The sequence below is a fragment of the Corvus moneduloides genome, chromosome 7, assembly GCF_009650955.1.
Source record: "Corvus moneduloides isolate bCorMon1 chromosome 7, bCorMon1.pri, whole genome shotgun sequence".
In the NCBI taxonomy this organism is placed as follows: domain Eukaryota; kingdom Metazoa; phylum Chordata; class Aves; order Passeriformes; family Corvidae; genus Corvus; species Corvus moneduloides.
The window spans coordinates 2,120,644-2,144,183 of record NC_045482.1 but is presented as its reverse complement, the minus strand read 5'-3'; the positions used below and the strand labels follow the sequence as shown (position 1 = coordinate 2,144,183).

Here is a 23,540-nt window from a genome sequence, read left to right as displayed (position 1 = left end):
CATGAGCTGCTCTCTGTGATGGACTGAGCTCTGTGCAGATGGAGTTCATTAAAATAAGCACTGTGGCAAAAAGGAAACCATTCACACAAGAGCAGAGGGCTGCAGCTGTTGACCAACTCCAAATAACTCTCATAACTCCCTCATGTAATACAGCCCTTCCTTATTTGTGCCTCCCTTCCTGGGAATGACTCCAGGAAAGATTCTCTCACCCTTCCCATCCAATGGGAAAAAGGGTAAGGGGAGTAGATCAGGCTCAAGCTGAACTTACCTTTCAAGACTTCAAAAATCCAAGCAGAGATTGGTGATATTAGTGCTGACCAGTCTTGAATTATTCAATATAACTACTAATTTCGATGCACAAGGTGTTGAAACAATATTATCTCCTCAAACTGGAAGTATCAACAAAATCCCTGCCAGACAGCTGCCACTTACTCTGTGAGGTCTTGTTTGTAAAGCACAGCTCTGCTAGGGCCTATTAGTCCTCACCAACACAGCCACTTAATCTTTATTTCCCTAACATGTAATTTCCCTTAATTACACTTGGAGAATATTTATAAGGTTATTAAAGTTAATTATAAGACTCAGAGAGGTCTTTAGCCATAATTACCAGTACAAATCAAAGCTCTGAGTAATTTTTTGAGGGGGGTTTTTTGGTGTGGTTTTTTTTTTTTTTTTTGAAGAATCAGTTTGATCATCTGTCATCCTGAAGTGCTCAGGATGATGGAACTGTTTCACCCAGTACAATGAGCAGCTGAAACTGGTAAACATGAATATCTTTGTGGACAAGCTTTAGCATCCAACTATGAGTCTGCAACAGCCCTCTCAAAATTCACTTGGAGATACGAAATGGGCTTTTGAGAAAGTGTTGAAAAGAATTGATGTTCCTCTCTTAAACTTTTATATAAATCTTTTTACTCCCACACCTGTTTGGAATGCCGTGCTTCATAAATTTAGACTCAGGGATATATTTAGGCTCAGATCTCAACTGGTATTTTTCAACAATTAGGAAATCTAGTTTTTAGGTAAGGAGTGACACTCGAATGAGTGCGAGCATCAGGGCTCTACAGGGGGACTGTCACCATGGGAAAAGCAGACACTGCCACCTTTGAGGAGGAGAAATAGGGGGAACCACAGGGAGGTTTCCAGCAGAGGCTGGTTCAATTGTAGTTGCCATGCACAGATTTCCTGCCCCTCAGACTTCACTCTCACAGACCATATGGTAACATTAATATTGCACCTGCAGAGCAGGGACGTGTCTTCAGAGAGCCCTGCATAAAATCTGAACAGCAACAAGTGTGACAAGTCCCTCCCCTTTTAGGTGTGCCAGTTTTTCAGCTCTCAGCTGTCATCTTCAATGTCTTTTTTGACAAAGCTCTGGCTTCAGATGGCAAGTGATCGCAACATAATCTTGTAAAAGAAATGAGCTAAGCTTTCAGCCTTCCTGCACGGGAGAAAACCTCAGCCACAGCCAGAGTGCAAAGCTCTAAACGAGTTTTTTTCACTGTTCTACCAAGAATTTTTACCAGAAGTAGGTGAACATGAGCATTCTCAGCCCATTCAGAAACGTCATTTGTTGCCCCCTTTGCTTGCACACACTTCACACGTCCCGCTTGGTCGCTCTGAGAGTGGGAGGAACAGATGAAGAGATAGTTCTGCTCCTGAACTCTACCAGGATACTTTTCTAGCTCTTCTCAAAAAGTTCTTTGAGGCTACTGCTAAGCAATCATGGTCTAAAGCTTCTGCAGCTAGATTAAGAGAAGAGCCAGGATGCCAAAACTCTTGCATGTGAGGAAGTGACTCCAGTCCAAAGGCAGTGATAAAAGGTGCACTACATAGAAAAGCAGCCAGAACTATTAAGAATCTTCTTGGCTCATCCTGTCTATTCTTACATCTCATTCGTAAGTCCTACTGATTCTCTTCTCCAGGATGAAATATTTAAAGTTATACAGTTTGAACTTGCCAAACTTTGGGGACACACACACAGAGCTTCTCAAATTTGCACTGGAAAAAAGATGTATTAGAGGAGGAGAGGAACTGCCAAGCACAAAATCCCACTTTCTCTAGATTTTACTAATAAATCAGTATTGTTTTCAATACATTCCTGTCTTCTAGAAGTATCCTAAGACAACATCCATTGCACCAGGGAGCTTATACTCACAGAAAGTAGGTCCGGTGCAATTTCTGCTGAAGTCAGGCTGTGGTTTCTGAAGTGCAATTCAACGTAATCACTTTACAATAGATTTCAGATGCTAGAGACCAGCACTAGATTAAAACCATCCTGACACGGAGATAGTGAAGGACTATCAACATCAAGGTTAACCTTCCTGTCAATTCATCTCAATAATCTTTCAGTTGTGGCTTCCTACCTCGCCAAATCCAGGCAGGAAAAGACAAGTCTTCTACAAGAAACAAACAAAAAAAAGCACTTCCTGCAATAGTTTCACTAATACCCAAGATGATGAATCCAAAAAAAAAAAGCTGCCAACCTCTAATCTGTTTCAGAATGAAACTGAAAGTTAGCCAGCAAGCAGAGAAGCTCTGTGACACCTGAACCAGGGAGGCTGAGCCAGCTCACACTGACCTAGTTCAGCCTGGATAACTGCTCAGTACATTTCCAGTGCTGAGGCAAAATCCAAACTCCAAAGGGGAAAAAAAAAAAAAAAAAGAAAGGACAGCAGTTTTCCTGCACTGTGCTTTCCCAGAAGAGTTATTATTTTTCCTCTTCTAAGGGGTTAACTTTGCCATTTGGGTGCAAATGTGTGATGTGAGTCAGGAGCAGGGAGGGCAAGAAGACAGAACCTTAGGGTGACACCATTCCAGAGCCAGCATTGCTTCACCTCTCCAACAACAGGAAAAGTTAGGGAAGCAACTGCTTGGGAATTAAGAAAAGGGGATAAAGATGTACCATCACTGGGTTCCGCTCTCACTCTTTACTGGTGCCCTGGATGAACACGCAGGATCATGTCCCCTCCCTTACTTATGGCACAACTTCCAAGCAGCTGGTAAAATCAACACCAGCATCTGCTTTCAAAGATGTTTTAAGGTATAAGACATCTCTCTCCTTTTTCTCTTCCCTTTTTTTTCCCCCACAATGAATTTATTTTTCCTTTTTTCCTCTTTTGAGTAAGTGTTACAGCTGCACAACATGGCATTTGACTGTCCCAGCAGCACAGATTTTCCCAGAGTTCTCTGCCAGGATCACTCTGGTCTCGGTTTGAATCCATGTCCAAGTGAGGCAAGTTCACTCTCCATTTCCATTCCAGCCATAACCCTTTCCCCTGGAACTTCCAGCTATGGCAGAAAAAGCCACCAGACAACAAAACAAACCAGACTCTTGTTTTCTGCACTTCACTTAAGAGTAACCAAAAAGAAGATTGAAATTTCTGGATTTGATGAGCTTAGAACATTCCATAATGGAGACAGCAGCTGATGCCAGCATGGGACACATGAAAGTGAGAAAGCAGAACATTATCTTCTAAAAGCAGCAACATTAAATGGCATTCGAGCAAAACAAATGCAGAGTGCTTTGACATCTGACTACTGAAGCATTCAGTGGCATTACCATAATTTTCTCTCATGCCCCTGAACCAGCCCATTTCTAAAATAAGCACTGACTGACAAACTTCTAGGAAGCTGTAAGTGTGTGTGGGTTGTTTTTCTCTTTTGCCTTGGGATTTCATTTTTATGCAGCATAATCTCACAGCATAAGCAGCCAAGCAGGATGAGGAGATAAACCAGCACAGTGAAAATTCCTTCCTGTGCTCAGATCCAGCCCTCACTTTGGGTATCTTTTATTTAAGAGAGACCTTTACGCTGAAAGTTTGATTTCATTTATTTTTCATGGGGAAAAAACGTATTGTACTGAGCATTGCCAGCCATATAATCTTTCAAGGGACTCCATCTTCAATAAACCTTAAGAAAAAACAAGGACACTTTGAAGCCAGCATCTCTATTGATTGAGTTCTGACGGTGTCACACAGGGCAGTGCACAGCCAGGCCCCTGAATGAACTCCTTTCAAGAACTATGGAATTGCAGCATCTCATTAATGAAACAACACTCAGGAGCAAGAATCATGCATAAATAATTACTCCTGCTTCTCAGAGATTAGAGGGGGGGGGAAAAAAAAAAAAAGAAAGTTTAAATTCAGCAGAATTAAGACCAGCAGCTGATAAGTAAGAGCACAGAAGTTGGCCAAGAGCCACCACTTTAAGGAATAAAAGTATTTATTGCCGACTCCCACCCTGCCTAAGTATTCTCATGTACTATAAAAAAAGGACTGTCTTAAAAACTATTGTGCAAGAAAAGCTGTATCAAAAAAATAACTAAGCATAGAAGATTATCAACTAGGCCCACTATGTTATACAAAAAATCTCATTTCTGTACTTCCCAAGGTGTTCCCTGCACAATAAGGTCACACCGCACAAAGAACCCCCTGAAACAGTAAAGAACTGGAAATTAAACCCATTTATACAATTGTCCTGGTTTGGCAGCATTGGGATGAATACTTCATCTCACTGCATCCAGTGCCTGCTTTCCTGTTGTACAACTGAGGCAAAAGCAAAGTGAAGAGTGTGACAATCAATCAATCAATCAATCACATAACTGCTTAATTACCCATTTTGAAAGCACATATAATATTTTAAAGGAAACAATTCAAGGTATGATGTAAATTATCTGCATTTCCCTTATTTGCCAGGGCACACTTTCCCGCTTTTCCCCAGTCTTCATCAGCTAGCAAATCCAGCCAGGGCAACCACTGACTGCATCTCAGATGGAATTCTGTCAAGCTTAGCACATTAAAGAAAGCACTAGAAGTGTGTTGCTTCTATATATAAACTGCCTGTCTGGTGCACACTATGTCTGAATAATACAGCCTGCCTGATGCCAAATCCAAGTTCTCCTGGATGAGGGGGGGGAAAAAAAGTCCCCCTTTGGAGTTGTTTTCAAAGCACCAAAGCACCCCGTAATATTCACAAGGAGCAAGAGTACTCAGTGTCTTTGAAAAAAAGCCATCACACCTACCACTTACACTTCATTACTGAATTTCTTTAAGTTAGCAAAGCCCTTCATAAAGAACGTCATTCAAAGCAGTAGAAACAAAGACTTGAGCCCAGGAGTTCAAAAAAAAACGCTTCAGGAGTGACAAAGCTGTACCACTGCTATCATCAGACCTTATCAGCTCTCCTTTGCTCCCTACCAGCACCACACCTTTCCCCCAGGTGGCCTCTGTTTTCCTCCCCTCTGCCTCCCCATCCTTTTTTAAAAACGACATATTAAAAATACATCCAAGACGCCATCGTGCGTTTACTCCTAGAAGAGAGTGTGTTTTACCCCACACAGAAATAGAAACACCTAAGGTTTCCAGCAGTAACACGACACAGGTATAACACAGGCATAACACAGTTACCCTTGATAAAATTTATAAAACTCTGCAGGCCTTCCCAAGGTGACACTCAGATTTTTGGCTGCTAGGCAGGATTCCACGATCTAGGTTCTTGGAACTTCCTGTAGTTAAATGCCAAAAATGCAAGTGAAATTAATTTTTGTAATGGCCACTGAAGGGTTTTTAACGTGCCCAACTCCCAGAACTCTTGTTCTCTGCTTCAGCACGTGTCTCTCCAGCATTTGGGCAGCACTGACTGCTCAGCACAGCCTCACTCCTCATCTCAGGTGTCACACAGCATTTCTTTTAAAGAAAGCACTTGACTGTGACCAGACTGCATAATCAAAGAAGGTTACATGGACCTCACACTAGCAGCTGCTAGCAGGACTATTTAAACTGTTAGGGAGTCAAAGTAATTATTATTTTATCTCTGCTAAGCTCTCATTGCAACAGTTTTGATCCTCAATCCCACAGCTCATTGACAGCAGGAGAAAAATCAGCGTGTTGGAACACCCTCATGGTAAGGCAGATGTCCAGAGCCTACTTCCAAAATTTAATATAAAAATGTCCAAACAAGGGATAACTCTGTAGAAGCCACTCAAAAATGTGGACAATCAATACTGTTTGATCACCCTTTAAAAAAATAAGTCCAAGACAACTTTTTAGTAGTGAAAAAGGTTTCATATGCACTCAGTGGCGTTTTCCTCTCCCAGCCATGTACCCGAAAGTAGATATTCTCTTTTTTCCTCATTTAAGAGCCTTTTGCTCTGGAAAGGATTGACCTAAAATTCAAGATATTTAAAAAGCAAATTATTGTTTAGAGTTAAGTACTTCAATAAGTGGGAGTTCAAAACAGAAACATTCAAGTATCAAGTCAGAACAAAGGGTTCCATCTTCTTTTACACAGCACTTCCATTTCAAAAAGTGTTACATATCTACAGCTACATACATCTAATAGACAAAGTTTTTCCTCATGCCTTATAGGTATATTTCTAATTTCTCTCACAAAAAGGTAGGGAGACCAAACCTCTTTAAATAATTAATAATAATAATAAATCATTAAAGGCACATCCCTAACTGACCTCAACCAAATGAAAGACAAAACCAAATTTTTAAATGCAAACATTAAGATTCAGAACAGGAGATGACCTTTAGTGCACCCTTCCACGAGTGGAATGTTCTCATCCACAAGCAGATTTAATTAAATTTAGCTCTTTAGACTGATTAGAGTTAATAAAGCAATTTGTTAATAGACCATTTTATTATGTTTACAATGCGGTTTTGTTGGATATTGTGCAATGGTTACAAGCTGCAGGGCACTGTTTTTTTCACCCTCTTCAACTGCACTGATTTTATATGAAATTTAAAAGAAGGGCCCAGAGTCATCATAAACACTGGAGAAGATCAGAAATGCAGTATATAAATTATATTGTTTGAAGGACCCTACAAGAGATGTCACCAGGGGTGACTGTTTTAATTTTATGTATAAAACAAACCATGTTTCACATTGACCATGAGAGAAACTCCTGTAAAAATAAAAAATTCACCATATACAAGGGAATTACTGTAAAAATGGTGATTTTTCATGCCTCCTCACCATTATACACTTCTGTTAAGCACTGGACCACTTTTCTGTGTAACAACTGTTTGGAGAGATCCAGGTGGGAAAGAGTTGCATGGAATTCTTCAAAACTGTACCACCTTCCGGCAGAGGGACTGTGCTTCTGGTTAATTTAGATATTCTGATTCAGGAAATAGCCCACAGCTCTCCCTCAGGCTGCCCATATTCTCAAGGGAAAGCCAGAACACTTCAAACACAGGCTGAAATTCTCCATTTGTAACATCCACTAAGGGAATGCCAAAACCTGCTCGAGCAAATCTGGTATAGGGGAAAGTGTCTAAATCCAGAGAAACCACCTTAAAAAAAGCCTGACTTTTCTTGTTAGTACAGCTGGATGCTGCAGAGGATGGATAACAGCTTCCACTACACCATGCTGTACTGGATTTTCTGTCCTTCAAGCACAAATATCAAACTTCAAACATTTAGCAACAGCGCTGAAACCATGGCTCTCCAGGAGAGGAGCCAAGTCCTACATTCAGTTTGCAGAGAAAGCACACAGAGGATATTTCACAGGGAACACATTTTTTAAAAATTCACACTTTTCCAGCAATTTTAGAAGACCTGTCAAAAAATAAATTTTAAAGCCCCCCCCAAATTTAAAAACCACACTGTCCTCCGTATCTCACTACTGCAACCAGCTCAAAAATTTGTTATCTGTCAGATGGTCTTACCTGACCAGCAGACAGCAGTTACCCTCTCATGCTGCTATCATTCCACAGCCTTCTCCCTCCTGGGAAGAGGAATTCCCTGAGAGAGCCAGCACATGTCAAGACAACTTGCCCAGAGTTCAGCGATGGCGCTGAACCACCCTGCAGCTGGGATTAGGGCTAAAAAAACAGCATTGTTTGAGAAACGATTGGACAGCTTTTGCGTGGGGGTGGGACGGGATTACTGCCTCCAAACTGGGTCTGAGCAGTAATGGATTACCTGGAGAAGCTGTGTCCTAACCCTCACTAACGAATTAATTCAGTTTGAAATGTGCTACCGGGCCACACACCTTGTCTAGGGGTACAGCAAAAGTGACCTTCACAGCTGTTTTACTGGAATTCTGGAAATCACAGAATGCCACCTGGAATGCACCAACAGCACAACACAGCTCGGCCCTGGGCAGCTCCTTCCTTTGCCTGTTCCATGTTTCCCTAACAGCCATTACCACCCAGCAGAAATAATTATAAACTGTATCCTCAGTCAAACAATCTATTTAACACTCAAATTGTGCAGACCTGTAAGTTTAAGGTCAGGAGCAGCTGTGTTTGAAAAATGGCAAAGCGACAAGAAGGGGTGAGAGAACGGGATAGGCCAGCAGCAAAAGCTTAGCCCTTGGAGAATCACATTCTATTAGAGCAAATTACAATGAAACCCCAGTTCCCTCAGGGTTTTCTACCAGCTCCTGAGGTGCAGCAAGGAACCTTAGAAATGTTATTCCTATGGGCTTTATACCTGATCGCTGTACTCACAGAGCACCCAAGACTTTTTTTGGGTGCACTGTATTGATTTTATAGTGGGAAGACTGAAAGAGGAGCCTTGTTCGGCCAGCAGCACAGGTAGCAGACCCCAGAGAAGCATCTCTAGGTAACGCAGATCTTTAAAAAGCTTGGTTCTGTACGAACAGGTTCAGCACTGCAAACCCACTGGTCTTTATTTTCTAATGCTAAATTTGTAGATTGCTTGGTTAGACAACAAGATCTGAGTTACTTCTTGACTGAAAATTATTGCTAAGTTTGACAGGATATGCTTATTCCATCAGTGATACAAAAGCATTTCACCAGCACATACAGAGAACCTTTCTTCACTTGCTCCAGTTCACCAAATATTGATTTCTTTTTTCCCCCAGGGTAATTAAACAAGAACGCACAAATATTCCTAAAACCATTGTGTAACTCTCTATAAATAAAACAGTGACATTCTCTACATATACCAACATTATCTCTTGTATCCACACACAAGCACACTATTTCCCAGAGCCCCTGGATTCCTCCACAGTTCATGTAAAGGTTAGGTCACATCACTGTTCCAACGCGCTCGTTTCACATCGGGGCAGATTTCAATTTCATATGGAAGAGACAATGGAGCAGCATGACCTCAGGGTATCACAAAACATGTCCCAAAAGCCCACTTTCATTTTCAACAGATGTTGGTTCAACATAATTGTCAATGTAAATCCTCTTAGAGCCCAGCAGCACATGCAAAGGAAGCAAACCAAGACCATCACACGCATTTTTCATATGGGAGAACGGACATTTTAAGGAAAACAGCTTATGGGAAAAGCACAGTTGCACAGCAAAGAAATAGGGTTGTAGACCATCAAAAAATTGACTTGTTTCCTAGAGCACATCAAGTTGTATCTACTATTTTCCTGGCAAGTCTGTTGAAAGAACTTCAAGTTTGCAACCAGAAAGAAACAAACGTAAATACAGATTAAAAGGAAAAAAAAAAACAAGTCCCAAAGCAGTAGGCTGTTTCCTCTGTTTGTAGTCAGCAGAAGCAAATATGATTTCATGGGTTTGTGTGGAGACTGCAGCACTTTGGCACTGATAAAAACAGCCATATCTGAACTATCTGACTCTGAAGCAACGTGTGTTTTAAAAGGGAAAAAATGTGAAGCTACAAGAGCCTGATAGGAGACCAGAGCCCAAGGATTTTTCTGCATGTGAAGCACACCAAGAGCCTTTCCTTGCTCTCCTGTCATCCCAGCGTGTTAGCTGATAAACGCTCCATAATTAGAAGACCCAAGTGGGGATGCCTGAAATCCATCTGACCTGAGGGAATGAGTTTAAAAACCTGACCCAGCTTTTAGCGTGCCAGATCCTCCTGTATTCCATTTCTGCCTACTGGAAAGGGCTGGCAAAGGCAGACAGAAGAGACAGACTCAACTAAACATGGTATTCAGTGGGATTAGAGAAAGGTTATTTTGGGACGTAGGAAGTACTCAAAAGAGGAGGGCAAAGAGGCAAAAAAAGTAATATTAAATTTAAATCAGATACTGGCGGAGGGAAAGGTCACAAGAGACGCACAAGCAGAAACCAGGAGGGAAGAAATATTACTCCTTTACATTCCCTGTCTGTGCAGAGCATCTGTTGGACTGGGGGAATGGTTTGCAAAGAATCACCAGTGGGACAGAGGCATCGTCACTTCACTGCAGGCAATATTAACACACAAGTCACTGCCCAAACAGCTACACCAGCAAACACACAAATAAACTCCTTTTGTGGAACTCTCTTCCAGTAAACTTGGCCGTTCTGAGAGAGATTAAATCAATCTGACACTAATTACATCCAAAAACTGCAAGTAATGACATCACGGCAGGAAAAGCCCAGCTCTGAGGGATCTATTTTTGAGGAAGCCAGTTGGAGATACCATCTTGCTTGTTTCTTTGACAGAAGTTTGGATACAAATCGAATATTCTAGTCTCATTCACCTAAACCTTCCAACAGCTAAGAGGAAAGGAAACTGTAGCCCCGAGACCCAACTACTGTCTTTGCATTTTTTCACATGCCAAAGATAACAAGCACTCTCCTACCTAATTACCAGGTATTAAAAATAGGAACGTGGCCATGGTGGTGCACCTGGCAATTATGGTTTACCAAAGCCTCTGATTTCTTGTACAGCAACATATAATACAAAAATAAAAATCTAAATATCATCTTCCGGAGCATGGGAGCTCACAAAGCGTCAGAGAACTAGAAAGCACACGGTGTTTTTGCAAGTCTAATGTGAGGATTAAGCTGTATGACAAAAGAAACTCTTCTCTTGCAGAGAAAAGTAGCGTGCAGGAAGGAGGAAAGACAGGTGATGAACCAGCGAGGAGCAGAAGCAGCAAGAAATGAAGAGGCTTCCTCATTCCTCAGCACATCCGAGACGGGAACACAGCTCGGATCTGGCACTTTCAGATCACTTTCCCTGTCTCCAGCTCAACTCTTAGAAGCTGCAGGAGTGTTTAGGTGGATAAACCCATGGCCCATGCCAAGCTGGCTCACAGGCACACAGAAGGGCGAAGCAGATGCCACTGAGCAAATGCGCCTCTCCTCCGATCACACCCAGGCTATTTCCTACTGAAAGCACACCTCGAAGCAATCAACTTTCCAGTTCTAGGTCAGACATTTTTAATGAGCAATTAGCTCAGACACTCATTTTACTTGGCATCGAACAGGATCTTCGCTCCTTAAATTAACAAAAGTTATTTCAATATTTTCAGTGAAACTTTCAAGTCAGAACTAGTCACTTAAAGTTTTTTAGACCAGAGCTGTGCCCTTTATGTTCAAGTATACCCAAACCCCAAAACACCCGTCCTTCCTTAACCCAGAAATAGATAGTTTTGTTAAAACTTGCACATTTTTATGCCTGAGAATAAAACCAACGTCTTTTCAAATGATTTGAAGACAAACATCCCTCCTTTCAGAATTCCACACCCTGAAACAGCACACAGTGAATCAGAACTTCACTTACAGGAAAACATGAAACACTGAGGGGATGGAGGAACAGAGCACAGAACTGCAGGCTAGATGCTCAAGTGCAAGTCAAATCCATCTTGGGAGGACACTGCTTCATTTAGCCAGGGATCCACCCATTTCTGCCCAGTTTTTGGTTTAGGCACACATCCACATTCCAAAACAAGCAACGCTCAGTTTTGGAAACAGCATTAGTACGAGTTTGCTTGCATCTTCTCCTCTCTCAACACTCAAAATTCCCAGCTGGTTAGGCCACAAAAGTGCTCCTGGCACTGCTCATTGGGAAGTACTTCTCCAGCCTTGCCCTTCACACCTCATGCCACTTAGTTAAGTTTGTTTCAAGGCAGAATCAGAAACCATCCAAATATTAATCGGAAATGCCTTTGGTGCTGAGGTCTGGGTAAGGACACTTGTCAAACTCTCCCAGTGGGCAGAGTTCTGGCACATTCCTGCCAACATCAAAGTGTGTTTTTCCCAGACTTTTGTACCCTCTCTGTAGCCCCCCAAAATCACTGGTTTTTAACAGCATGACCAGAACTTCCACATCTCCATAACAGAAAATTATGTCACGTGGTCATTCAGCTACCTGAAGTCATTTGCACACTGCAAGCACTCCACGGCTCTTCCTGCATAATTAAAACCATCACATGCCTTCCACTGAAGTATTGCTTTATTTAGTATTTATTGTTGTGCTAGTTTGAAAACAAACCAGTGGGAGGCACCAAGTCAGAATAACAATTTAATGGAAATTAAAGAAAAGGAGAAAAAAAAAGGTAAAAGAAAACACTATCAAACTGACAGAGTCAAGGTACAACCTGACACCCTGTTAGGCAGGGTGGTGGTAGCAGTCTGGTAGAATGGTGGCTGCAGTCCTCTGAAGCAGTGATCCTGTAGTGAAACAGTCTGCTCTTCCTCTGGAAGTCCAGTGGTGGCTGTGTAGCTCCTGTCCTCTGGAAATCCAGTGGGAAGCCCGTGTCTCTGGTGTTCAGCCTCAGCTTATATCCACGATGGGATGCTTGGTTCCTCCCTCTGGGTGGAGCATCTCACAATGGGGTGATGAGTCATGAGGCCAAGTGTTGATTAGGCTCATTAACAGAAGATAGTTCGGAGGGAGTTATCTGTGAGTCATGCGGCAGGACAATGATGGGCCATTAACAGCAAGATAGTCTGGGGGGAGGAGGCAAGGAAACACTGCCCCACCTGGTTTCAACAGCTCATGAGGATGGTAATAGAATACACTGCAACCCAGGACATTATCCACCCCTTATTCTATTACCATCTACATTATCCCAAATCAATACCTTCTTAAACTCTAAAACACACATACATATATATATATATATATATATATATATATATATACACAGTGAAACCTACACACTGTTCTCACCTAAGATTAGGTCTCCTTGTGGTACACAACGGGTTTCCCCATCTTTCTGCATTACCCACCAAGTGCAACCAGGTCCTTGAGCAAAGACAATCCCACGGATGGGTTTGCCTTTGCCTGAGGTGGGATTAATCCAAACAGTCTTTCCTAAAATACCTCTCAGGTGTACCACAGGGACTCTATCTCCATCCACTGTGTGCAAGGGTTCAGACTTGGCAGGACCAGCTCGATTGATGGACCCTCGGGTATTGACCATCCAGGTGGCCTTTGCTAAGTTCACTTCCCAATTTTTGAAGGTCCCCCCACCAAGTGCCTTTAGGGTAGTTTTAAGTAGTCCATTGCAGCGTTCAACTTTTCCAGCAGCTGGTGCATGATAAGGAATATGATATATCCATTCAATACCGTGTTCTCTGGCCCAGGTGTTGATGAGGCTGTTCTTGAAATGAGTCCCGTTGTCTGACTCGATCCTATCAGGGGTGCCATGTCTCCACAGGACTTGCTTTTCCAGGCCCAGGATGGTGTTCCGGGCTGTAGCATGAGGCACAGGGTAGGTCTCCAGCCATCCAGTGGTTGCTTCAACCATGGTCAACACGTAGTGCTTGCCTTGGCGGGTTTGGGGAAGGGTGATGTAGTCAACTTGCCAGGCTTCACCATACCTGTACTTTGACCATCGTCCACCATACCACAGAGGCTTCACCCGCTTGGCCTGTTTGATTGCAGCACAGGTCTCACAACTGTGGATGACCTGTGAGATGCTGTCCATGGAAAGGTCCACCCCTCGGTCACGGGCCCATCGGTATGTTGCATCTCTCCCCTGATGACCAGAGGCATCATGGGCCCAACGAGCTAGGAATAATTCTCCCTTGTGCTGCCAGTCCAGATCCACCTGTGATACTTTCACCTTGGCAGCTCGGTCCACCTGCTCGTTGTTGCGATGTTCTTCATTAGCCCGACTCTTGGGCACGTGCGCATCCACGTGTCGAACCTTCACGGTCAGCTTCTCTACTCGGGCGGCGATGTCCTGCCAAATCTCAGCGGCCCAGATGGGCTTCCCTCTGCGCTGCCAGTTGGCCTTTCTCCAGCGATCCAGCCATCCCCACAGAGCATTAGCTACCATCCATGAGTCGGTGTAGAGATAGAGCCTCGGCCACTTCTCTCGTTCAGCAATATCCAAAGCCAGCTGGACGGCTTTAAGCTCTGCAACCTGACTCGATCCACCTTGTCCCTCGGTAGCTTGTGCAACTCGTCGTGTGGGGCTCCATACTGCAGCTTTCCACTTCCGGTTAGCGCCTACAATTCGGCAGGAACCATCAGTGAAGAGGGCATAACGTCTTTCAGTCTCTGGTAGCTCATTATATGGTGGGGCTTCCTCAGCACGAGTCACTTGCTCTTCCTCTTCTTCAGAAGATAATCCAAAAGTCTCACCTTCAGGCCAGTTTGTTATAATTTCTAGAATCCCAGGGCGATTCGGGTTTCCAATACGGGCACGCTGTGTGATGAGGGCGATCCACTTGCTCCATGTGGTGTCGGTGGCATGATGCGTGGAAGGAACCTTTCCCTTGAACATCCAACCCAGCACCGGTAGTCGGGGTGCCAGAAGCAACTGTGCTTCAGTGCCAATTACCTCTGAGGCAGCCTGGACTCCTTCATAAGCTGCCAAGATTTCCTTCTCTGTGGGAGTGTAGTTGGCTTCAGACCCTCTGTAGCTTCGGCTCCAGAATCCCAGTGGTCGGCCACGAGTCTCACCAGGCACCTTCTGCCAGAGGCTCCAGGACAGACCATTGTTCCCGGCTGCAGAGTAGAGCACGTTCTTCACCTCTGGTCCTGTCCTGACTGGGCCAAGGGCTACCGCATGAGCGATTTCCTGTTTGATCTGGGCGAAGGCTTGCTGCTGTTCAGGGCCCCAGTGGAAATCATTCTTCTTGCGGGTAACCAGGTAGAGAGGGCTCACGATCTGGCTGTACTCGGGAATGTGCATCCTCCAGAAACCTATGGCGCCTAGGAAGGCTTGTGTTTCCTTCTTGCTGGTCGGTGGAGACATCGTAGTGATCTTATTGATGACCTCGGTGGGAATCTGACGTCGTCCATCTTGCCACTTTACTCCCAGGAACTGGATCTCTTGGGCAGGTCCCTTGACTTTGCTCCTTTTGATGGCAAAGCCAGCTTCCAGGAGAATCTGGATGATTTTCTCTCCTTTCTCAAACACTTCCTTTGCTGTGTTTCCCCACACGATGATGTCATCGATGTATTGCAGATGTTCTGGAGCCTCACCCTTTTCCAATGCAGTCTGGATCAGTCCGTGGCAAATGGTGGGACTGTGCTTCCACCCCTGGGGCAGTCGGTTCCAGGTGTATTGCACACCCTTCCAGGTAAAAGCAAACTGGGGCCTGCATTCTGCTGCCAAAGGAATGGAGAAGAAGGCATTGGCAATGTCAATAGTGGCGTACCACTTCGCTGCTTTGGACTCCAGCTCGTACTGAAGTTCCAACATGTCTGGCACAGCGGCGCTCAGTGGTGGCGTGACCTCATTCAGGCCACGGTAGTCCACCGTCAGCCTCCATTCTCCACTGGACTTACGCACTGGCCATATAGGGCTGTTGAAAGGTGAATGGGCCTTGCTGACCACCCCTTGGCTCTCCAGTTTGCGAATCATCTCATGGATGGGAACCATAGAGTCTCTGTCGGTGCGGTATTGCCGACGGTGCACTGTTGCTGTGGCGATTGGCACCTGTTGTTCTGCAACTCTTAGCAGTCCCACGGCAGAGGGGTCATCAGAGAGGCCAGGCAATGTACTCAGTTGTCTGATATCTTCTGTCTCCACAGCAGCTATCCCAAAAGCCCAACGATGTCCTTTTGGGTCCTTGAAATATCCATTTCTGAGATAGTCTATGCCGAGAATGCACGGGGCCTCCGGGCCAGTCACGATGGGGTGTTTCTGCCACTCGTTCCCAGTTAAACTCACTTCAGCTTCCAGTACAGTCAGCTGCTGGGATCCTCCTGTCACCCCAGAAATAGAAATGGGTTCTGCTCCCACATACCTTGATGGCATCAGAGTACATTGAGCACCGGTGTCAACCAAAGCCGTGTATCTTTGTGGGTCAGATGTGCCAGGCCATCGGACCCACACAGTCCAAAAGACCCGATTCTCCCTTTCCTCTACCTGGCTAGAGGCAGGGCCCCTCTATTCCTGGTCATGTTGCATGTTGCTCCCTTCCGGTGAATACGTTCCTGAGGTCCCTTCAAGAGGATCGGTCATAGTATCATTCCGGTACCGTCTGGAGTTCTGTGTGCGGGAGACCGGAGCAATGTTGACTCTAGATGCGCTTCTTGTGGTAGTTGTCCCTCTTTTTAGTTCACGTACCCGAGCTGCTAAGGAGGAGGTGGGTTTTCCATCCCACTTACTCATGTCTTCTCCATGTTCCCGAAGGAAAAACCAGAGATTACCTCGTGGGGTGTATCCTCTCTCCCTGGTTGGGGGTCGCCGGCTCCTAATGGCAGAGACTCTTGTTGGTTCTGGTGGGATGTGGTAAATCTCTTCCTTAAGTTCCTTTTTCAGTTTCTGATGGCCTTCTTCAATCAAGCTCCGGACTTGCTCAGCCAAAAGACTTGTTTCCACGGATGAGACATGGGTGCGAAACGGGGCTGTGACGGTGTCCTCGTAAATCCTCAGTTTGTTCACCAAGACGCCCACCCTGTCCTCGCCTTCCCTCCATTGCAGTGTTGCCAGGTAACGGGAGTATATCTCTGGTCCAAGGCGTGCGAACCTCAGCCACATCTGTGACGTGCACTGGACACCATCTGGGCTCTTAGGAAATCTCTCATCTTCTGAGAAAATGATCTCCAGCACAGCCAATTCCCTCAGGCACCGGATACCTTGTTCCATTGTGCTCCATTTTCCTTGGTGCACCTGGAGGTCTTCTTTACAAAGGTACCTGTCCCTTACACTTGTAAGCAGTCGCCGCCAGAGGCTGAGGGTTTCTTGGGTTCTCCCGATCCCCTGGTCAATGACCACATCCCGGGACAGAGATCCCAGTTGCCTGGCCTCACTTCCGTCCAGAATGGTGTCATTGGCTGCAGCGTCCCAGATGCGGAGCAGCCAGGTCAGGATAGACTCGTTCGTCTGGCGGGTGAATTCCCTCCGCAGGTCTCGCAGCTCACCCAGGGATAGCGACCGAGTGATGATCTCTGGCTCTGCCTCTTCTGCTGGGTGCGAAGGTCCTGCTGCATCCTCGTCAGTCACTATGCGGACTGATTTGCTTTTTGATTTCTTCTTCTGCACGGGGGCAACTGCAATCGGTTTAGGCTGTTCTGGTTCAGTGATGGTTTGCGTGGGGACGCTGACAGTGCTTTTGGTTCCCTTCTCCTCTGTGTCAGTCTGCGTGGACATGGACGCTGTTGTCTTGTGTCTGGGTTCTTTCTCCTCTGTGTCAGTCTGCGTGGACATGGACGCTGTTGTTTTGCATTTGGTTTCTTTCTCCTCTGTGTCAGTCTGCGTAGACATGGACGCTGTTGTCTTGCATCTGGGTTCTTTCTCCTCGGTGACAGTCTGCGTAGACATGGACGCTGTTGCTTTGCATTTGGTTCCTTTCTCCTCTGTGTCAGTCTGCGTAGGCATGGTGTTTGTTGCTCTGCTCTTTTTCCCTCCCTCATCCTGAGGATGCTGTGCCATAGCTCTGATTCTAAGCATGGTGTACATGGTGCAGGCTGTACAGAGAAGACAAAGCAGAACTGACAGCAAGTTTATGCCGTCTTTGACATCCAGAGGGAATTCAATATTTTCAAAAACTGCTGTGCCTGGCCTGAAAGGCTGGAAGAAACCACTCTCTACTCCTCCCACCAGGGGCTGGGTGCGATTGTTGAGGAGATCCCAGACATAGGAGCCCAGACTAGGACAGCCAAACAAAACTGAGTATATACTCCGAATGGTATTCATTGCCTCACAGGTTATTATGCTGTAGACATAATAAACCATTAAAGCAATTCTCATACCATTCCCTGGTTTTAACAGGAGTAATACTACAGGCAGGTAGTTCCCCATGTGAGGAAAAATATAGAGAGCAAGATACAGTACCCACATAGACAAGCTGAGCACCATGGTGAATAGGTTTCCGTTAACACAAAATTGTAATTCTGACTTTCTCTCAGAGCTGCCCCACGTTGGGCGCCAAATTATGTGCTAGTTTGAAAACAAACCAGTGGGAGGCACCAAGTCAGAATAACAATTTAATGGAAATTAAAGAAAAGGAGAAAAAAAAAGGTAAAAGAAAACACTATCAAACTGACAGAGTCAAGGTACAACCTGACACCCTGTTAGGCAGGGTGGTGGTAGCAGTCTGGTAGAATGGTGGCTGCAGTCCTCTGAAGCAGTGATCCTGTAGTGAAACAGTCTGCTCTTCCTCTGGAAGTCCAGTGGTGGCTGTGTAGCTCCTGTCCTCTGGAAATCCAGTGGGAAGCCCGTGTCTCTGGTGTTCAGCCTCAGCTTATATCCACGATGGGATGCTTGGTTCCTCCCTCTGGGTGGAGCATCTCACAATGGGGTGATGAGTCATGAGGCCAAGTGTTGATTAGGCTCATTAACAGAAGATAGTTCGGAGGGAGTTATCTGTGAGTCATGCGGCAGGACAATGATGGGCCATTAACAGCAAGATAGTCTGGGGGGAGGAGGCAAGGAAACACTGCCCCACCTGGTTTCAACAGCTCATGAGGATGGTAATAGAATACACTGCAACCCAGGACAATTGTGCCACACCAAGCTTTAATTTCAACAGCTAAAAGCTCTACAGCCAAGCCTTTGAGAGTTGCCTTACATTTCTTGCAACCTGCTACTTCTTGCAACCTTCTACAGCAAGCCTGCCCATAAGGATGCTTTTGAAATGTATTTTTGCCTGATGTAATGTTCTCATTTCAGTGCACACACCAGTTTATTTTCCCAGCATTAGCCAGGGAAGTTCTTCTGCCTACTTCTCGTTCCATAACTACAATAAGGTGAAGGAAAGGAGAGTGTCTTGGGAGTGAAGGTTACAAATGTCTTCTGACAAGAAGCCCTCAAGCACTTCCCTTATCTTTACTGTGTGATGAAGCCCAAAAATCAGGTATTTTTCTACCACCTGCAAGGCCAGCTGTGTCACTGGTGGATTCAGAGGGATGAGCAAGAGCACCAGTTATCAGGGAGCTTTCTCTGCTTCTGGTATTGAAATGACCATGCACCTTCCCTTCTCTGGGGTTTAATATAAACCCCCAAAGCCACCTTTCTGAAGGAAAATTTGGTTTACTGCAGCTCCCTTACCCCCTTCCCCCTCACACCATTCCAATAGGCAGCTTCTCCCCAAAAAGTATTTCAGCACAAGCGAGACAACAGCTGATATTTCAGAGCTGCTATTTTAAGGATTGCCTGTGAGGGCTCCTGTCTAGCTAGACAGATTCACTGCTCTTGGCAACCTCCTGACTTGACAGGAGGGACAAATACCTTGCTTCACAAGCCCAAAACACTACGTGGATTATGCTCTTTGCAAGCAAAGGATGAAAAAAAAAAAAAAAAGATCCCAGTGTTGAAAGCCTTGCAAGTACATTTGAGCTCCAACTTTATCCAGCAACAGGCCTGGAAAAACATCCTTCTAGATGAGGTAATGATTAGTGTTACATCCTGCAGCCAAGCTCAGCATCTGGGCTCACAAAGACAGAGGCTGGGCTTCCCATGCTGTTAATCCTACCAGTAGTCCCTTGCTTGACTGAAACAGGAATCACAGTTCCTAAACAGCTGTTTCCTCAGACATAGGAGAACAGCTGAAGGGGACTCAGGCCAGGCACAGACACAAAAAACAGGCAACTAATTATTTCAAGTTGTGAGGCAGATTGTAGACAGGCTACAGTCACCCATTTATCCAACTTGAGATGCGTCCTGAGATTTTTATCTCACTTCTTTAAACTGCTCCTTCATGCATTTACTTTGGGAGAGACTGTAAGTGATGCCAATGCCATTTGTTGGATATATGGATGTAAAGCATTAGGAGGAAAGGAGTGTTTGATGAAGAGCATATTTGCCACATAAAATCATCTCGAATTTGGAACAATTCCCCACGCCCTACTGGCAAGCATCGCCTACAAAGTCCTCCTTCCTTCCTATATTTAGGTCAGCCGGGCTGAGTCAAGCCCTCCAAGAGCATCCCTTGCTTTCGTAACTTTCTGTTCTAGAACAGAAAAGCCAGACATGCTTTTTTCAGATCATTTGTTCGGCTCATACGTTAACACTCATAAAGGCAGAAAGTAACGCAATAAAAAAATAAGTCAAGTACTGGTGCTACATAAGCCAGGCTGTTTCTAAGGGCTTCTCTTGGAACATTTACTCAAGCTTACAAAAGCCTTCACACGTCTGTAATGCCAAACACTGCTCAAAAAAGTTCCACCACTACCCTAACGAGGCACACAGATCGTACACTTTGGGAATATATCCCAAGGGAGTATATCCTTAGGGAACACACTGCTTTAAATGCTCTGGTTTGTGTAACAGTTCAATACCGTTTGTGTGGCTTGTGTTCTCATATACAAATAGCCACTCTGCTTGCTTTAGCTTCAACTCGTACCAAATTGTTTCCACCTCTGTTGATGGAAGTTGCCTAAACTGCTGTGTAAAACAGCGTTTTCTCCCCCAAAATTAACCCCTCAACTTAAAAGATTCCACATTCAACCATCACAGCATCTCTTCACTAGTCCCTAAACTCCAATTTAGCCTATTGAAGTTACTTAGTGCCTTCTTACTGTGACCATTAAAGCTGGCTGGCTGGTTTCACCTGCATTTTGAGATTTTTCCAATTAGCAACACTTTCTAGTCCTTCATAGCAGTGTAACATTCCAATTTTTGAATCACTAAGAATACACGTCAATTCCCAAACTGATTACTTCAGCGAAATAATCAAATGTATGGTCCATAAACGGATCATGCTACTTTTAAAAAAAGTAATAATTATGTACGTACAAAGATGTAGGTGACAGCTCTTGAAAGTGACACAAAGTGTACAAAGAGTGAAGGCACAACCCTCACAACATTACTTTCTTTAACAATAAAAATAAATTATGCTGCTTGAATTACTGATTTCAAATTAATTATCATCTAAAGAGCTCTGCTCTGTAAAATGGTGGATGAAGATTTCTAGCACAGAGAGGGCACACAGCTCATTTTTCTGAGCAATATAACACACATCTGTCTGCAAAACAAGGTGTCAATTATTTTCCTAATAAAAACAAGAAATTGACCTTGTCCTTCCTCATTCAAGAAAATAAGAAACAGTAACTAATATTATCTGCCTACAAGAGAAATGTCTCACTTACACAGTTCCTTGTTGGATTTGCAAAACTCCCGCTCATGTAACAATTATTACTGTAGCTAGCGGAGTGGAAGTTAACAAAAAAAATACTCCCCTAGAAACAATGTCTCAAGTAATCACATCAAAGCTATCTAATCCAAGCAGGAAGCCAGCTCCTGGAAGGTTCAGCTGGGCAGGACTGTGCCTTCCCGAGCCACACACACTCCATCCCGGCAGATGAGCGCGCAGCACGCGGCCACGGTTCCTGCCAGCTCTGCTGGCACAGACCTTGGGCAGTATCAAACTGCTAGATTTTGCAAACACTGCTGGCACGTGCTCACTGAGAGGAATGAAAGAGCCCAAAAGTTTCCATTGACCTAAACACAGAATAATCTACTGGCGTCAAGGCGAGCCTGAAAGCGGAGAAGCCGATCATTGATCGGCTTCGCTGCCGCCTGCAAGCGCTGACGCCCGGGGAAAAACAAGCTCAGCAGCACAAGCCAGGTGTGGGAACAGCAAATCCTGAGCAGCAGTCTGTGAAACTGTTAGAAACTCAGAACACCACCTTTCGTGTTAACTATGTTTACATATTTGCCATCCACTTAATTACCGTGTCTGTCAAACCCTGCAGCCAGACCTGGTGGCACAGCACTACCCTTTCCTGATGGGAGTGATTTGCAGTAACTGCACCTTCTACCTCTGCTCTGAACAGGTCTAGACAAGGTGATAAACTACTTCAGAAACTGCTTCAAACACTAAAACTACTACTGATTAACATGACTAACACTGCTACTAAACCCTTGGCACTACCAGATGCTTCACTCTTACAATTTCCTTCCTCTTGCTTAGTTACTTCCCCTCACGATTGCTCTCACTGCCCTCTTCACCATGCCAGGCTCTCTCCGGGTCTGAGCAAGACATCCTGGCTGCAAATCCCAAAACATTTATATTCAAATGGCAGGACTTTCAAAAAGCCCTTACAAGTGCTTCTGTCTTCTTATAGGAGCGAGACCAGTGAATTTGTCAAAATACTCTGACAATCACAAAATAAAAGGTACCTCTGTGAATCAGTCTAGTTTGGATGCTCTTTTGGGCTTTCATACGAACATAGGGAAAATGAGACTCTAGGATCTGCAAATAACTTGCCAGTGTCTCTGGCTTCTGGATAACAAAGGACCAAAGCAAAGAGAGAAGTGAAAATCTACGTGCAAAAGCAACATGTCCGTGTCCCAGCTTTGTCTAAACACCCATGAGGAAGGCTGGAAGAGCCAAAATATCAGTAACCCTCCTACCTTCTTAACATGGAGGCTCTCAACATCCTTGTTAATGGGAGACAAAAGGCTTAGTTGACATATTTTAAGACTGGATCATAGAGAAGGATTAATCTGGGATCCTTTGTGTGGAGAACAGGCAGTTAAACAACAAAACAATTGAAGTGCTCTGAGACAGAGCAATGCAAATAGATAAAATAATATGGGAAAATGCTGAACCTTGAACTTGGCAGTTCACAGTTTTAGCACTCAAGGGAAAAGATAAAAGACAGGCTTGTGTTGGGCTTTTTGAGCAAATGGAGTTGTCCTTTAAACAAACCCCAGGAGAAGGAAGGAAAAAAAAAAGCCACAAACCACCACAATATTTGAGGCCTCAAACCACTACACAACACAGTGAAAAGCAGATCTAAGATAAAGAAAAGAGAAAGTGGGAGAAAAACGTGCAACAGAGAAGAGCAACTGGGTTCCTTGTTAGAGACTGATGTCTTCCTTGATCAAATGACAGCACAGCCAGGACACAGTTGTGGAATTCAAATCCTCATCCCAGAACAATTCTTAGGATATTACCATGACTCTAACAGACAGCACAATCACTCTTATTGCTATCTCATGCCCAGGACATAAGACATTCTTGTCCTCCTACCTCAAACTCCATCCTTAGGAACCTTCTCATCACCCTGCCTCAAAAATCTGCCTGCAGAGAACATACTATATGAATCACTCGCACAAAACTCAGCCTACTGAACGTATTCCAAATGGTGCACCACAACTGGAAAGGCATTGGTGGTAATAAGGAGCATGATGTTACAGCTAACTCAACCTCCCAGCCAGTGCCACCGAAAACTAGCCATACATTAGCATTCACCTGATCCTGCTGCAACTCTGAATCAGGAAAGGAAACCAAGAGACCTAAAACTCTTCTAGAAGAGCGATTTATCTTGTAACCCATCTTGGGGTCACACCAACACCAGCTGGGCTGACACACATAACCCATGCTAGGGGAAGAGGATGGCCACCTTCACAGCAGCATTGGAGCAGTTTAGACACTGAATCACAGAATGGTTTGGGTTGGAAGGGACCTCAGGTCAACCCTCTGCCACGGGCAGGGACACCTTCCACTAGGCCAGGT

General features: G+C 44.6%; 1 protein-coding gene across 19 annotated transcripts in view; it reads right to left on the bottom strand.

The window, feature by feature from the left end:
- The window catches only part of LRRFIP1 (LRR binding FLII interacting protein 1), a 109,395-nt gene that overhangs the window by 84,653 nt on the left and 1,202 nt on the right, over positions 1-23,540 (bottom strand). The window contains exon 1 of one of the 19 annotated variants that reach the window (XM_032114438.1): positions 7,677-7,756. The exons of the other annotated variants lie outside the window; for them this stretch is intronic. The gene's annotated coding sequence lies outside the window, so the exon portion shown is untranslated. Of the gene's footprint in view, positions 1-7,676; positions 7,757-23,540 lie in introns of those variants that run through there. 19 annotated transcript variants of the gene reach the window in all.